Raw genomic sequence first — 18,742 nt, forward strand, 5'->3', positions numbered from 1 at the left:
TTCCTCTATTTGGTCTACTTCAAGAGATATGTTAGTTCAATGTTACTGTGACTATGGATTCCTGAAACATTGTATTAGTTTTTGCTGTACATAATTCATAACTATATTGTTAGATAACAGAAGTGTTGTATGTTCTTGGTAGCTGCATCCTTTTAATACATGAGAAATCCCTGCTGATATTCTTTTCCTTGAAATATGTGTTTGTTTAATACTATCACCACACTGGCTGTCTTTTGATTTTTCCTTGTATTTGAGCCCTTATTTTCTTTTGTACCAGGGGTTGAACTCAGGGGCATTCAACCACTGAACAACATCTCCAGCCCTTTTTTAGACTTTATCTAGAGTCAGGGTCTTGCTGAGTTGCTTAGGGCCTTGCTAAGTTGCTGAGGCTGGCTTTGAACTCCCAATCCTCTTGTCTCAGCCTCTGGAGCCACTGGGATTACAGCCATGCACCACTGTACCTGGCGAGTCCTTACTTTTTAACTTACATTTTATCACAAACTTTTCACACAAATACTCAAAGAGAACATTATAAGGAACATTACCCATAACCCTGTTTCAACATTTATCAACATTGTTTCTGTTTTTGTTTGATTCAAATGCCCTTTCTACTCAGTGCTGTTTTTAAAGTTAATGAATCCACCCATAAATATTTTCATGTGAATCTTAAAAACAAACATATTACCAAATATATTAGCAGTTATTCTTAAATCTCCAGTAAAAGTGTGTTCACTCAGGGACTTGCAATGTAAAAGTGTGCCTTTTTCCCCACATCCATGCCAACATCTATTATTGTTTGTGTTCTTGATAATAACCATTCTAATTGGAGTAAGATGATATCTGAGAGTTGTTTTAATTTGCATTTCTCTAATTACTAGAGATGTTGAGCACTTTTTCATATATTTATACCCCCACTATGTTCTATTAGTTTCTGCTTATGCAACTTTGCCATCTCTTCCTATCAACATTTTAATTCAAATTTTGAATTCATTGGAAAAATAAATCCTATATCAGATTATTGAACCATAGTAATCCCTTTGAATATGGTATAAAGAGCATGGGTTCTATTATCAGAAAAAAGTTTCTCCTCATCTCACCTATACACCTATAAAATTTTTAACCTCTAAGTGAGAGAGAATCCTTTTTTCTCAGTGTCGTTGATATTGAAATAGCATGTGTGTGTACGATACTTGATACATACCAGTTATTTGATAAACATTAGCTCCCTTTCTTCATTACTGCCTTTTCTTGAGGATGCTATAGCACTTAAAAATATAAAGCATTTATCTAGATGCCTTTTGTTTTCCCCAAAGTATCTTACATATAAGCTTTGCTGCCTAGCTACATTGTAAACCCTATAAAACCAGGATTATATCTTTTAATTTTATTATACATAACTCTCCAATCCGTTTAAAAGATTTCCTCCCTAATAAGAATCTAAATTGTTTTTTCTCATTTACCTAATATGATTCTAATATGCTCAATGAATTCTTTTCTTTTCCTTTACCCGGCACTGCCTTCCCATGATATATTATTGAAATAAATAGTTTGCATTATACATTTGAATTTTTTCAGTTCTTTGATTTATGTCTTTTTGCTTCTACCTATACTGTTTAGTTTTTGTTTTTAACTTTTTGAGTATCTGATCAAATGTCACTTCTTTTCTGAAGATTGCTGTACTGTTCCTTTCATTAAAATACAATATCCTATTACGAATATTTTGGAAAATATAGAGAAGTATAAAGAAAAACCAAAGTCATCTGTAATCCTGTAAAGTAGAGATGGGTCACCATGTGATTCTAGTATGCACTTGAGAACTAATGACTTGAGTTCATGTGAAATGATAAGAGAAACATTAAGACTTAATTGGTCTGGAATGGTTTCAACCTTTAGAATTTTAAGAAAGACGATTCTAATGTGCAATCGGGAGTGAAAATCACTGGCTTGTACAAATCATGATTCATTTTCTGGAGGTGAACGTAGTAGCTGTGAAAAAAAATGAGTATTTTTGTAACAAGGAAGTAACAGAAGTTATGGTTTGGGAGAGGTAATCAACAATATCTGCCATACTTGTGTTCTTGCCAGCAATTAACCTTATAAAAATATCATTGGTCATTTTAGTGGTGCTTTGGAAGAGAGAAAACTAAAAGATATAGTACATTCACACCATATTTAATCACCTTTTTCCTTTTCAAAAGCTATATTTGGGTTTTGTGAGCCTTACATTTTTTTAAAAAAATATTTTCAGTTGTAGATAGACATAATACCTTTATTTTTCTTTATTTAATTTTTATGTGGTGCTGAGGATCAAATCCATTGTCCCACATGTTAGGAAAGTGCTTCACCACTGAGCTACAACCCCAGTCCCATGAACCTTACTTTTTTTTTTTATATGAATTCTTATTTGGTATTCTTTTGTTGAGATATTGAGTTCAAATGGGTTTTCTTTCCTTTTTTTTTAAGGCATTTAATTCTGTTAATTATTTTCTTATTTGGCAATTTTCCTAGGTTAGGTCTTTGATATATTGATTTCCTTTTAATGCATTTCTGGGTAGTTTGTATTTCCATTTAGTTTTATATTTAATATTTAACAAGAGACTCATTTAGAAACTTTTTTTTTAGTTACTTAAAGTTTAATTTCAAATGTGTATGAGTTGTAAGTATAGTGGTAAGTATTCCTGTGAAACTCTAACTCATATTCACCCATTGTTACATTTTAACCAATTGAAATTACCACTGCTGCATGGACTCTCTTTTTAAAAAAATATTTTGTAGTCGTAAATGGACACAATATTGTTTTATGAGTTGCTTTATGTGGTGCTGAGGATTGAACCCAGTGCCTCACATGTGGAAGTGCTGTTCCACTGAGCTACAACCCCAGGCTGCATGCACTCTCTTATTCTTTCTCTATGTGCACATTTGAAACATGCTTTTTATCAGAACCATTTGAAGTAAAGTGTAGATACTTTTCCCCTTTTACCCTCTACCACCTCAGTGTGTTATTTTCTCAGAAATAAGAGTACACATGACCATGGTAAGTTATTCATATAAGAAACTAACACTTCTAGGATAATTTCATCTAATCCATGATTTATATTTAAATATTTATAGCAGCCTACCCTACTCTCTACACATTGTGAAGGATCCATTCTAGGAACCTCGACTTACGAATTTATTTAACATGTCTCTCTATCTTCAATATGAAATAATTGCTCTCTCTAATCTTTGATTACTTTGAATTTTTGAAGAGGATAAATTTTGTAAAAAAAAAAGTCCATTCATTGGGGTTTGTCCTATGATTCCTGTGCTCACATTCAGGTCATGAATTTTGTGGCAGGACTACTACAAGTGATAGTGTGGGCTGGGGTTGGGGCTTGATTACGCTTTCCTTGCATGCGTGGGGCACTGGGTTCGATCCTCAGCACCATATTATTTAGAGCTTTCCCTTTTCCCCTACTTATTTGTTCCTTTGTATGAATTCATAGATTTTTATTCAATGGGGTATAACCTATTATTATTTATTTTCATACTCTGATTTCCCTAGATTTGGCCAGTGGGAGCTCATTAAGGCTCTGGTGCCTTTTAACTTCTATTATTCTTTGAACATTTCCTTACCGCTGGCATGCCAAAACTCTGCCAGATCATTTCTAAGTAGTACTGTCTTCACCCCAGCTTGGAATAAACTGTTTCTCTAAAAAGCAGTTTCCTCTCAATGAAGAATATTCAGAAACTAAAATATGGGTAATAGGACTATAGTTTTCATTTTCATCTTTACCTGTTCCATCTTTTCTCCCTTCACCAGTAGATAAAAACCTGACTTCAGTTATCCTCATTATCTTTACCAACTTGTTCAATTCTATAATATAAAGAAATGTAGTTTTAGAGTGCTAATATATACTATAGTAAAAAGCAAAATGCTAAGTAGAGCTCACTATTTTTTATACTTCTCGTCTTCAGACAAGGTACATAGCTAAGATTCATGTTTGAATTTACTTGGATCAATTTTTCCTAGGGCGGTTACGATATTAGCTAAAAAATATTTAGGCTCTTTTGTATTATTTACTTTTTATTCCTTCACTATTATTGATTCGATTGCATAAGTTTGTAAATAATTAACATGATTCTCAAAGTTTAAGCTGCGCAAAAAGCATAGTGTTATGGGAAGAATATGTCTCCCAAAATTCACCTGTTGAAGGATTAAACTTCAGTTCTTCAGAATGTGACTGAATTTGGAAAACAGGGTTTTAAATGAGATGGTCATATTAAAGTGAGGCCATTGGCGTAAAACTCCATCCAGTCTGGTTGGTGTCCTTATAAGAGGAAATTTGGATGAACAGAAATGCACCAGGGATGCTCACATACAGAGGAAGGCCTGGATCAACATGAGGCATAAACCCCTCTGTAGAGGAGAGAGTCCTCAGGTCTTGGGTTTTCAATAGTGTCAGTTTTATCTGGGTCCCAACCACATGTCCCAGTTCCACATTAGGAAATTTATGTTTTGGGGTAGGTGACAGACGTTCTTTCTTCAAATATATTTTCAACTTTTTTTCTCAGAACTTCTGGGACTCTGATGTGAATGTTAGATCTAGTGATTGTCTCTGAGGTGCAAAGGCTTCCCTTGATTGTTTCTTCTTTTTATTTTCCACTATCATCTAGAATGGGTAATTCATCTTGCTGTGTCTTCATATTTATTGTTTCCTTTAACATTTCTATTCTTTTAAACCCATCTAATAATTCTTAAAATATTTTCATTTATTGCACTTTTTAGTTCTAATTTTTCTATTTTATTCTGCTATTTTCTCTTTTCTTACTGAGGCCACCTCCCTTTAATTTGATTTTGGAATGTTTGCAGTTGCTTGGTACGTTTTTGACAGCTGCCATAAACTCATTGTCATATGCTTAAAACATGTTTATCGTCTTGGTATTGAGGTTTCTTGTCTTTTTTCTTTCGAGTTTAGATTTTTCTTGTTCTTGTTATCAGTAATTTTTTTTTCAGGACTGAGAACCAAATTCAGGGCCCTGTGCATGCTAAGCAAACATTCTGCCACTGAGCTAAATACCCAACCCCAGTATTTTTTAATCATATCCTTGACACTTAAAATATTAGATTGTGAGACTTAGGTTCAAACTGTAATGAGTTTTACCTCCTTTTTAACCTCACCAATGCTTAATGTAGCCAACTTTATAAAAGCTAGGCATTGTAGTAGTTATACAGTGACAACATATTTTTAAACTTTGTATGTCCCTACTGAGTAATGATATTGAATGTCCTTGCATGTTTTTACTTCATATCTGCATACATTCTTTGGTGATGCGTCTACAAATTTCCTGTTTATGTGTTTGTAATTGTATGCTTGTTTAATTATTGTAGTGCTGGGATTCTTTAATAAATATTTTTTAGTTGTAGATGGACATGATGCCTTTATTTATTTTTATGTAGTGCTGAGGATCCAACCAGTGCCTCATGCATGCTAGGTGGGTGCACTACCACTGAACCACAACCCCAGCCCAAAGCTGGAATTCTTACCTAGGGCCTTATATATGCTAAGTAAACACTCTACCACTGAATTACATTCATGTCTACCATTTTAAAAATGAGATATTGTGTTTTGAATTTCCTTAAGTCCTTTATCAGAGGTGTGATTAGTTGTACAGACATTTTTTTTCTTTTTTTTTTTTCTTTTGCAGTGCTGGGGATTGAACACAGGGCCTTGGGCTTGCAAGGCAAGCACTCTACCAACTGAGCTATCTCCCCAGCCCTCATTCTCTTTAATAATACCTGTTGAACAGCAAATGCTTTGTTTTGATTAGTTATCAATTTTATAAGGTTGATACTTTCATATTCATAAAATCATGTTAATGAATTTTTACCCAACCAAAGGTACTGGAAGTTGTATAGTTTTAGATCAATGTGTGTTATGTATTTTTAAATATTTTTTGCATTTGTTTAAAGTATAAATCAAAGTAAATTTTTTGCATATGCATATTCAATTCCTCAATCACAAATTGTTGAAAAGACTGTTCTTTCCTCACTAAATTTGCCTCTGTCCGGTTGTTAGGAATCACTTCTCTACATATACAAATTTCTGGACTCTTTATAAAAATCCTGAATTCAGGTTTATATTCCCCAACTTTATTTTTCTTCAAAGTCATTTTGGTTAATCTAGGTCCTTCATATGTTTACATGTATTTTAGAATTACTTCACCAATATCCACTATCTCAAAAAAGACCCTTTATATTTACTGTGACATCACTAAATCTACATAATAGCATTGAGTCATTCAGTCTCTGAACAAAGTATCTCTCTCTGAATTTAAGTCTTTTCTTAGTTCTCTAAATGTTTTTACTTTTCATATTACATAACTTGCACTTTTGCTAGATTCATCACTATTTTGTACACTGTATGGTATTACAAATGACATTTTAAAAATTTTGGTTTAGACAATTCATTACTACTACATAGAGTATCGTTTTTGATTTTTTGTACCAGGGATTTAACCCAGGGGCACTGTACTACTGAGCCGCATCCCCAATCCTTTTTGAGAAAGGGTCTCACGAAATTGCTTAGGACCTCACTAAGTTGCTGAGGCTGACCTTGAACTTGGAATCCTCCTGCCTCAGCCTTCTGAGTCACTGGGATTACAGGGATGCATCACCAAATCTGGATAGAATATCCTTTGATTTATATATATTAGTCTTTATCTTACAACCTCACTAAACTTACACAGTTGTGATAGTTTTGTTGTTATCAGATATTTTTTTTTTGCCATGCTTCGGATCTGACTCAAAGTCTAGTCTGTGCTAATCAAGTACTTTAATACTGAACTACACAGCCAGCACTTATTGGATGTTTTATTTAAAATCTTTTTTTTTTTTTCTGTTGCAGGGCTGGGGATCAAATCCAGGGCCTCATATCAGCTGAGCAAGCACTCTTCCATGGAACTACACCTGTACCCCTATATAATCTTTTTAACAAAGATACTTTCATTTTTTCTGTATCCAATCTGGCACATTATTTATTTATTTATTTAATCTATGCATTGTGGGGAAAGCCCAGGACCTGTCATACTAGGCAAGCACTCTATTACTGAGCCACACTCTCAGCCCGTGAATGAATATTGTATCAATTTTTATTTATTTTTTATTTTTTTGCAGAACTAGGGGTTGAACCCAGGGATGAAAGCATAGTAGGTAACTGATCTATGATTCCTGCAGTATTTTATCTCCTCAAGAACACACAGCATGAGTATATTGACATCCCCTGTGAAAGTTCACAAAAGGACATCAGTTTTAGAGAAGGCTCTAAATATAAAGGCAGACAGGCTACCCTAGTCAATGGATTTCAGTCATCTTTTATCCAAGCTCCACTTTTACTCTTTTTTTTTTTTTTTGGAGACAGTATCCTTGCTCTGTTGTTTAGGGTGTCCGGGAATTCCTGGGCTCAGGAAATCCTCCTGTCTTACCCTCCTGAGGATCTGGGACTACTGAGTACACCACTAAATTCAGTTTCCAGTTTAAAAGAATGGTAGAAATGGACACTATTCCCAGGACCAACATGAATTTCCTTCAAAGAAATCTAATGTGGATACTACAGCTGAGTGCCCAACCAGCAAAAGTTAAACAGAGAATGACGTTAGCTTTACTATCTGTTATTGAGGAACTTACTGGATGTCCCTTTTTTCCCTTCTTTTTAGTACTGGGGATTGAATAAGAGTGTTCTTCCACTGAGCTACATCCTCAGACCTTTTCATTTTGAGACAGCGTCTAGCTAAGTTGCCAAGACTGGTCTCTGAGTTGCAATCCTTTTGCCTCAGCCTCCCAAGTTCTTGGGATTATAGGCATGCAGCACCACTGTGCCTGGTCTTGGTGGATGTCTTAGACATTGTTTGTTCTATTTTTTTTTTTTTTTTGTACTGGGGATTAATCCCAGGGGCACTTTAACACTGAGTTACATCCTCGGCTCTTTTCATTTTTTATTTTGAGACAGGGTCTTCCTAAATTGCTTAGGTCCTCAGCTAGCTGCTGATCAATTTGAACTTTTTTTCCTCTTGCCTCGGCCTCCAAAAGCAGCTGAGATTACAGGTGTGCACCACCACATCCGGTTATTCTGTGGAAATTATTTTAAAGCTACATAAACAAAAGCATGGATCCACATCAATAATGTGTACTTGTCTCACCAAGGATTCCATTAACTGAAAACATGTAGTTTTAATAGAATGACAGAACAAGTAATTGTAGACTTATAGTGCCATCAGAAAACAGCTGGTTTAGATTAGTGTACAGTATACTATGCTGTTGTTTCTCCAAAATCTTAAATAGGTAGATCTGGAAGATAAAGAAGGTAATAGATCTTGTATTACATCACATCAGGTAAGTCTTCTTTGCCAGCCAGTAATATATTTGATTTTCATTCCGAAAAGTTTGAATTTTGCTATTTTTAAAGACTTAGTTGCTTCCACCAGGGGATAGGATGATTCCAGTGACCTTGTAATAAAATCTTCCATTTTGCCATTTGGAGATTTTAATGTTGCTAACAGGCAAAGGAAAGATGTCAAGCATGTATGACATCTACAGAATGTCATCTTAATTCTCAAAAAGGAGGCAGGAATATGTTAAGAGCATAAAGGAATCCTCTGGGATGCTTCTGCTATTTCCATGTCCACTAATAAACATTAGTGCAAGCACATAGCAACCTCAAAGTGGCAAGGTAAGTAATTCTGACTCTTTGGCAGTGCAAGTTTGCAGCATTCTAATTGGTAGATATTCCAGCTGAATGTACCATGAAATACCAATGGGAGAGTAGGCAGGAGGCATATGGTTGTTCACTGTAATATTCTTTTTCTGTTTAAAATTTCATAATAAATCATTGAACAACGAAGAGGAGGAGGAAGGAATATAATTTTGAGATACTAACAACATAGGAAATATGTGTGAATCCTTTCTTTGCTCCTGCCATGGAATATTTTAATACATTTTTGGATATTAGACCATTTGACTGCTATGAAGTGGTATCTCAAGTGTAGTTTGTCTTGCATTTTCTTTTTTTTTAAACTGGAGCTTTGCAGTTTTACAGAGTAGTTGGGTTCATCCTGACAACTCATATATGCATGGAAATCAATTACATTTCATGAACCTCTCCTTTTCCCTCCTGTCTTCCTTCCCCTCTGCCATTCCTCTATCCTACTAGACTTTTTCACTTATCTATCAATTTATATTTGGTTCTTGTTACTTTTAGCTATTCATGACAGTAGAGAATATTTTGACATATCATACTTTCATAGAGTATAACCTCCCATTCTTTTTTTTTTTTTCTTTTTCTTTTCTTTTTTTTTTTTTAAGAATCAAGACTTCAAGACTTTTGACTGGGCATGGTGATGTCACACACCTGTAATCCCAATGGCTTGGGAGGCTAAGACAGGAGCATTTTGAGTTCAAATCCAACCTCAGGAATGGTGAGGCACTAAGCAACTCAGTGAGGTCTGTCTCTAACTAAAATACAAACTGGGGCTGGGGGTATGGCCCAGTGGTTGAGTGACCTTGAGTTCAATCTAGTACCCACAGCCCTAAAAAAAAATCAAGACTTACTTTAACCAGTATTTCCAGAAAACAAATAGCATTTTTCAAACATAAAATATGTTTCTATTCCCACAATAAACCACAGTGGTCATGATTTATGATTACTTTTACATAATATTGACATTAAACTTGCTAATATTTTGTTTGGAATTATTGCATCTCTTCTGAGATTTGTGATTTATTAGGATGATCTCAGACTTTTGTATTTAGTGCAGAGTTGTAAAGTTAGGAAAATGTTCACTGTACCATTTTTGAGATTAAACAATGGAGTTGAACTGCTTTAGCCTGGATTTTGATTGCTGATATTGTTACCATGCTCTAGGCTGCTAATGCAATTATTTCATCTCTGCTGTCAGTTCACCTTAACTTTTCTCCTCTTAAAGACATATCATAGAAATACCAGATCTTCAACTCTACTACAAAGCAACAGTAACAAAAACGGCATGGTATTGGTACCAAAATAGAAAGGTGGACCAATGGTACAGAATAGAGGACACGGACACAAACCCAAATAAATACAATTTTCTCATACTAGACAAAGGGGCCAAAAATATGCAATGGAGAAAAGATAGCCTCTTCAACAAATGGTGCTGGGAGAATTGGAAATCCATATGCAACAGAATGAAACTAAATCCATATCTCTCACCATGCACGAAACTAAACTCAAAATGGATTAAGGACCTCGGAATCAGACCAGAGACCTTGCATCTTATAGAAGAAAAAGTAGGTCCAGAGCTTCAACATGTCGGCTTAGGACCAGACTTCCTCAACAGGACTCCCATAGCACAAGAAATAAAAGCAATAATTAATAACTGGGATAGATTCAAACTAAAAAGTTTTCTCTCAGCAAAGGAAACTATCAGCAATGCGAAGAAAGAGCCTACAGAGTGGGAGAAAATCTTTGCCAATCATACTTCAGATAGAGCACTAATCTCCAGAATCTATAAAGAACTCAAAAAACTCTACACCAAGAATGCAAATAATCCAATCGACAAATGGGCTAAGGATATGAATAGACACTTCACAGAAGAAGATCTACAAGCAATCAACAAACATATGGAAAAATGTTCAACATCTCTAGTAATAAGAGAAATGCAAATCAAAACCACCCTAAGATTCCATCTCACCCCAATTAGAATGGCAATTATCAAGAATACAAGCAACAACAGGTGTTGGCGAGGATGTGGGGAGAAAGGTACACTCATACATTGCTGGTGGGGCTGCAAATTAGTGCAGCCACTCTGGAATTTGAGCAGTATGGAGACTCCTCAGAACTTGGAATGGAACCACCATTTGACCCAGCTATCCCACTCCTTGGCCTATACCCAAAGGACTTAAAATCAGCATATTACAGAGATACAGCCACATCAATGTTCATAGCTGCTCAGTTCACAATAGCCAGATTGTGGAACCAACCTAGATGTCCTTCAATTGATGAATGGATAAAGAAAATGTGGTATATATATACAATGGAATATTACTCAGCCATAAAGAATGATAAAATTATGGCATTTGCAGGCAAATGGATGAAACTGGAGAATATCATGCTAAGTGAGATAAGCCAATCTCAAAAAACCAAAGGAAGAATGATATCGCTAATAAGTGGATGATGACACATAATGGGGGGTGGGAGGGTTACTGTTGGGGTTGGAGTTGGGTTTAGGGAGGGGGGCAGGAATGGAGGAAGGTAGGACTGTATAGAGGGAGGGGAGGGGTGGGAGGGGTGGGGGGGAAGGGAAAAATGGCAGAATGAATCAAACAACATTACCCTATGTAAATTTATGATTACACAAATGGTATGCCTTTACGCCATGTACAGACAGAGAAACAACAGGTATCCCATTTGTTTACAATAATAAAAAAAAAAAGACATATCATAGAGACTTTAAACTTCCATGCCATGTATGTTTTGCCTTTAATATTTGCAATAGGAAGTTTCCCTTTGAAATAAACTCACTTAAGTTATCATTCTAACTTTTCATTTTTGTTTTGGACTGTTTTACTCACATCAGCAAATACCAAAATATATAGAAAAACAAGACAACTTGTAGTGTTTGTAGAAGGTATCCCAAGACACCTTCTCTACTGACCCGATCTAGAAAGGGTAAATTCTTGAGGTAAGAATACCTCTCTTTCGCTCTCATGTGTTTTCACAAAATTGATATTTTAAAAACTTAATTCCACTGCCAGCTACTCAAATGGAGACACACAGAACCAAAACATATTCTCCATTTCCAATCATTTAATGGAAAATGCCATCATTTCATTCTTTTTTCTGGCTGAGTGGAACTCCATTGTATATACATATGCCACAATTTCTTAATCCATTCATCTATTGATAGGCATCTGGGTTGATCCCATAATTTAGCAATTTCTTAATCCATTCATCTATTGATGGGCATCTGGGTTGATTCCACAATTTAGCTATCGTGAATTGTGCTGCTATAAATACTGATGTGACTATACTGCTGTAGGATGTCAATTGTAGATCTTTGGGGAAATACCAGCGACTGAGACAACTGGGTCATATGATGGTCCCATTCCTAGCTTTTTGAGAAATCTCCATACTGCTTTCCAGAGTGGTTGTACTTGTCTGAAACCCCAACAATAATGTACAAATGTAGCATTTCTCCACAAGCTTGCCAGCATTTATCATTATTCATACTCTTAATGGGTGACATACAGACTGGAGTGAGATGAAATTGTGGTGCAGTTTCGATCTGCATGTCTCTGATTGCTAGAGATGTTGAACACTGTTGGTCATTTGTGTTTCTTATTTTATAATTTTCTGTTTAGTTCTTTTGCTCATAGATTGAATTGTTTCTTTGGTGTCATTTTTTAAGTTTTTTTTATATTCTGGATATTAATATCTTATTGGAGGTGTAGTTGGCCAAGATTTTCTTCCGTTCTGTAGGCTCTCCCTTCATGCTCTTAATCTTTTCCTTTGCTGGATAGACGCTTTTGAGTTTGATGGCATCCCACTTATTGATTCTTGGTTTTATTCCTTGCACTTTGGGATGTCTTGCAGTTTCCCTAGGAGCAAGATGGAACAGCTCTTTAAACTTTTACCCTGATATTCCATAACTGATGATGAATCAGTATATCCTTTCCTAAACATAGATTGCATTGTGAATTCTATAAAGATGGGTAAATTGTGTACCACATCAAAATGCTTCCCATATTACATTTTTGATGTTTCTCAAAGGAAGGAATTAACCAACTTCGATTAATGAGTTACAAATAAAGCTATTCATGTTTTTATACAATAACAAAGAACTTGGAGAAAATAGTCTCTAAATCTTCATGTTCATAATACTTCTCTCAGCAGTGTAAATATTGTGCTGTTCAGTGAACATGGAGTCATGATTATAGGTGTTCCCACAGTGTGTCCACACAGAGTGATTCTAACCATTGTGAATTTTCTGCTCAGTAAATTAAGAAGTGTGACTAAAGATGTGGTTACTTTTCTTCTGTTCACAGGGTTCTGCATCGGTATGGATTTTTCTGTCATAAACTCTTCACATTCATATGATTTTGTTCTGGTATGGAAAATTATGTTAATTAAATTCTGAGTCATGAAAAAAAGGTCTTTCCTCATTCCTTGCATTCATAGCTTCTCTCACAGGTCTGAATTTCCTGATGTTGATTAAAATCTGAGCCATAAAGCAAGGTCTTTCCACTTTCCTTACACTTTCAAGTTTCCTCTCATAAATGTTCTCATGTTCAGCAAGATACAAAACCCAAATAAAAGTCTTCCCATGTCACTTACATTCATAAGGTTTCCTACCAGTATGAATTTGCTGATGTTGAACAAGGTGTGAGCTATGGATGTAGGCTTTCCCACATTTCTCACATTGGTAGGGTTTCCTTCCAACACAAACATATGGGTGTTGGGTAAAACTTGTGCCATGCATCAAGGCTTTTCCACATTCCTTATGTTAATGTGATTTCTCAATATGAATTTGCTTGTTTTTAAAAATATTCTGTGCACAGATGTTTTACAAGTCATTATATCCTACGTGACAAAAGTTACCATACTGATGATTTCTTCTTGTAAGAGACCACTCACACCAGCATATTTTGGCATAAATAGGGAAGAATAAATTGCAGTCAAAATCAAAGTTATGAGAAGGAAGCATGAAAAGGAAAAATTATATGAGAGAAAAAACATGTAAAGTTATGCACATGATAATTACTGGGAATTTCAAAGGAAAAACATAGGAAACTAATATACTTGATCTAATTTATGATTATGTTGGGATACCTGCAGATGTCTTCTCAGTAATTAAAATGATAACATTTGGTAATCTACAAGTTGTTTGGAAACAAGATACTCTAAGATGTACAAAAATCTGGTTTGAAGAGAATTACATAGAAAAGTATAAAAAATAAGAAAATTCACATAAAGTGTCCTTAGTTCAGAAAACTGACAGATGGAGTATAGTCTTATAAAATGTAATAACCTGGCACAAAAAGCCAGTAGAAAAATTCCAAAAACTACATAAACTTTCTTTTTTTTTTTTTTTTTTTTTTTTTGGTACTAGGGGTAGAACACAGGGGTGCTTAACCACTGAACCACATCTCCAGTACCCTTTTTTCATATTTTATAGACAGGGTCTTGCAGAGTTGCTAAGTGCCTCACTAAGTTGCTGAGATGGGTTTTGAAATTGAAATCCTCCTGCCTCAGCCTCCTGAGCCACTGGAATTACAGGTGTGTACCACTGGGCCCTGCTAACATAAACTCATTTTTAATGGCTCATTTCTCATGCTGGCATATGAGGAACACACTTTGTTTTACCCATGGATTCAACATAGTTCAAAATGAAAGGAGAAAACAATTTAATACGTAATGTAAAAACCTGATTTAACTTAAAAAGGTGACTCATTAAAATCATAAAGTATTGCTTAAACAAAACTTACATTATCATCATCTCAATATTTAGTCTCTTTCCCTCTTTTTTTTTAATTTGTTTTCATTTTTCAATTTTTTTTTTTTTTTTTTTTTTTTTTTTTTTTTGGTAGCTGGGACTGAATCATGGGGTGGAGTGCTGCTTAACCACCAAGCCACATCTGAAGTTTTTTATGCTTTAAGAAAGGGTCTTGCTAAACTGCTGAGGCTGGCCTCCAACTTAGGATCCTCCTGTCTTAGCCTCCCCAGTCACTGAGATTACAGGCATACACCACCACAGCTGACTTTGGTATATATTTTCAAGAGTAAAAATTTTTATTGAGTCATTGATAAACAACATATATTTAACTTTTATATATTCTTTTTAGGTTTTGCATTTTCTTCAGTATTCTACACTATTTCAATTGAAGCAAGTTTTACATAGTATTTTTTTTAAATATTTCCCCTCCATGAGGAGTTTTTACAGAACTCATAAATCTGCTTCTTAAACCCAAAAACTTTCTTATATTTTTCACATGTACAGGGCTTTGATCCAGTGTGCATTCTTATATATGGGTCAAATGAGGAGTTTTACACCTTTTTCTAGTCATGATCTCTGACTGTATTTTGTTCTTTCACATATGTAAACAGAACCAATATGAATAGAGATGTTCCACACATCTTTCACTGATATGGGTTTTTTCCACCATGCGATCTCGCATTTGCTAGAAAATCTGTGTGGTAATGAAGCATTTACACATTCTATACTTAGGGTTATTGTCTAGTGTGAATTCTTTCATGCTTGTGAAAGGCACTGCAGTGACTGAAGGCTTAGTGACTTGTTTACTTAGATAGGTGTACTCTACACTGAAAGTCTGTGTTTTGTGAAGGAACTCTGATCTCAGAAACCTTTCTCTCATTGATCACATACGTGGGGCTTTTCTGTAGTAAGTCATTTCATATATTTGAACAAAACTGGACTATGTAAGCATTTTATCACCTTGTATACATTCTTGGTGTTACTCTACAGTATTCTTTCATTCCTAAAAGCACAGGAGATAACTGAGAGATTCCCATATTGCTTGTCTTTGTATGGCTTCTCTCCATATCCCTGACATTCATATCATTTTTATCCAATATGAGCTCTGAAGGGAACATTAACACACGAATGACCAATGAGGACTTCTCCACACAAATTGCTTTGACCTGCTTTTACTCACAAAGTTTTCTTGTTTATTATAGAATCTACAGTCCTGCTGAAGATTTTTCCACATTTTGATTACCTATTTATGTTCAGAGTCTGTGCACCATTTGATATCTAGAGAGGCCAGGTTCCTGAAGGTTTCTCACATTACATCTCTGTAGAGCTTCTTTTGGAAAGGATCGAGCAAAGCCCACTCCTCTAGGGTAAAGCTCAGAACCACAATCTAAAAGGTGACAGATGTCACCTCAGCCTCCTCTCCACAGTTCCTCCAGGCAGTGGAGAACATAAACAGACAAAGGTTGAGCCACATAGTTCTTTCATCAGCTGAGGTAGTGTCCCTAGGATAGAGCTGCCAGAAAGCAACAGTATGAATTTTCTGATGTTGGGTTACGTTTGACCAAAGAGTAAATGTTTTCCCACACTCCATACATTCATATGGTTTTGCACCAATGTGAATTCACTGATGTTTAATGAGATGTGATCTTTGACTAAATGTCTTTCCGCATTCACTATATCCATAGGGCTTTTCTCCAGTATGAATTCTATGATGTCAAGTAAGGTCTGAGCCTTCCCACATTCCTTACATCAATAAGATTTCCCACCAATATGAACTCGCTTGTGGACACTGAGCTGTGAATGAAATCTATAAAGGCCTCCCCACATTCCTTACATTTCAAAGGATTCTCCCCAGTATGAATTCTCCTGTGACAAGTAAGACTTGATCTCAAACTAAAAGTCTTGCCACATTCTTTACATTCATATCTTTTCTAACCAGTATGAACAGTCTGACATTGAGTAAGTTCCAAATCGGGAAAAAAGGTTTTCCCACATTCTTTTTCTTCATATGATTTTTCACCAGTGTGATTAACTGATGTTGAGTATGGTCTGAAGCAGAACTAAAGACCTTTCCACATTCTTTATGTTCATGTGATTTCTATGCAGTATGTTGGATCAAGTGTGAAGTTCAAGTAAAAGCGTTCCAATACTCCTTACATTCATAAGGTTTTTCACCAGTGTGAACTCTCTCATTGTTAATAAGATGTGAGTGCTGACTAAAGGACTTTCTGCATTCTTTACATTGATAGGGCTTTTCACCAGTATGAATCCTCTGATGGTGAATAAGGCCTGAGCCACAACCAAAGGTCTTCCCACGATCCTTACACTTTAAATCTCTCTCCACAGTATGAATTCTATTATGACTACTAAGACTTGCACATGAACTAAAATACTTGCCACACTCTTTACATGTATAAGTTTTCCCATGAAAGTGATGTATCTGAGATTGAGTAAGTTCCAAGTCAGGAACAAAGATCCTCTGACATTCCTTATCATCACAGAATTTTTCACCAGTGTGAATTAACTGATGTTGACTATGTTCTGTTCCAGAACTAAATGTTTTTTTAAAGTTTTTATATTCATGGGATTTCTTATCTTCATGAATGTTCTGATGTTGAGACAGGTGTGAGCCATGAGTAAAAGTTTTCGCACATTCTTTGCATTCATAAGGTTTTTCACTAATGTGAATTCTCTGATGGTTAACAAGATATGATCACTAACTAAACGCCTTTCTGCATTCATTACACTCATAAGGCTTTTCACCAGTATGAATTCTCCAATGTCGAGTAAGGTCTGAGCACAACTAAAGGCCTTCCCACATTCTTTACACTTAAAAGGTTTTTCCCCAGTATGAATTCTCTTCTGAACAGTAAGAGTTGATTGCAAACTAAAAGCCTGGCCACATTCTTCACATTCATTTGTTTTCTTACCAGTGTGAACTGTCTGAAATTCTGAATCAGTAAGAAATGTCTTCCCAGGATGCTTATCTTCACAGAATTTCTCACCAATGTGAAATAACTAATGTTGAGTGTGGTCTGGAGCAGAAAAGAAGACTTTTTCACAGTCTTTAAACTCATTCAGTCTCTCTCATGTATTGAGTCTCTGGTGTTGAGTACGAGTCATGTCCCGTTTCATAGGCATTTTTTCCTCCTGATTTTTCTGTTGTGTTTGAAACTGACTTTTGCTTTCCCTATCACCTCTAGAACATAAACATCCAAGACTGTGCTTCAACACATTTCCATTATTTCCCCTTAGAATAATTCACTTTCAAAAGTGATATTACTGTAATTTTTTTATAACTTCTTCAGCTAATTGCTAGAATGTATGTCTGCAAGATAAGAAGGTAATAGAATTTTACTCTCCAAAAGGCATTAATATCCCAATGTAGGTGTAGACAATAAAACTGAAAGTAAAACAAAAGAAGTGAATGCCTGAAAAATTTCCAAAGTTTGAACCGTATGAAAAAAGATAAAAAATAAATAAAATGTAAAAGAAAAAACAAAACGAGGCATTTGATGAGAGACATAAAGTTCTGTTTTCTTCATATTCATCTGAGGAGTTCAATAAAAAATGATCATCCAGCTGGGTATGGTGGCACATGTCTGTACTCCCAGTGACTCAGAAGGCTGAGTCAGAGGTACACAAGTTTGAGACTAGCCTCAGCAACTTAGCGAGGCCCTCAGCAACTTAGTGGGGTTCCATCTTGAAAAAAAATTAAAGGTCTGGGGATGTAGTTCAGTGGAAATTGCCCCAGGTTCAGTCCAAGGTACCTCCCCAATCCCTTCAAAAAATTTTTAAAAAAGATTGCCCAGTGACCACATCAATAACAGAAAAACAAGTTAAAGAATTAAGGCTGCGTTTAATTCAATATGATATAATCAACCTTCAGCACACATTAGGCATTAAAAATATGGGAAACTAGACTAACCAGGGCTTATTTTTTCTGAACCTGAATTATCTTGTCTGTCCTTTAGTCTTTTTAATTTTTAAATTTTTTTGTAGTTGTAGATGGACAGCAGGCCTTTATTTATTTGTTTATTTTTATGTGCTGCTAAAGATCAAACCCAGTGCCTCACATATCCTAGGTGAATGCCTGGCCACTGAGCTACAGCCCCAACCCTATCCTTTAGACTTAACCTGTATTCCGCCACTTCCTTGTTACTGAAATCAGAAATCCTTTTAGCCTATTATCCTGATTTTCAAGCACTTGCTTTATTGGATCTTCCTTAATAGAGCC

General features: G+C 35.5%; 1 long non-coding RNA gene across 12 annotated transcripts in view; it reads right to left on the reverse strand.

Moving 5' to 3' along the window:
* Nucleotides 1-18,742, reverse strand: part of LOC124967211 (uncharacterized) — a 59,499-nt gene that overhangs the window by 11,593 nt on the left and 29,164 nt on the right. For 2 of the 12 annotated variants that reach the window (XR_007105480.1, XR_007105487.1), the window contains exon 6: nucleotides 17,436-17,540. The exons of 5 other annotated variants lie outside the window; for them this stretch is intronic. This is a non-coding gene — a long non-coding RNA (uncharacterized LOC124967211). 5 more of the 12 variants (XR_007105485.1, XR_007105486.1, XR_007105483.1 and 2 more) reach the window with 5 other exon arrangements.

This window comes from Sciurus carolinensis, chromosome 16, assembly GCF_902686445.1.
Source record: "Sciurus carolinensis chromosome 16, mSciCar1.2, whole genome shotgun sequence".
Lineage (NCBI taxonomy): Eukaryota > Metazoa > Chordata > Mammalia > Rodentia > Sciuridae > Sciurus > Sciurus carolinensis.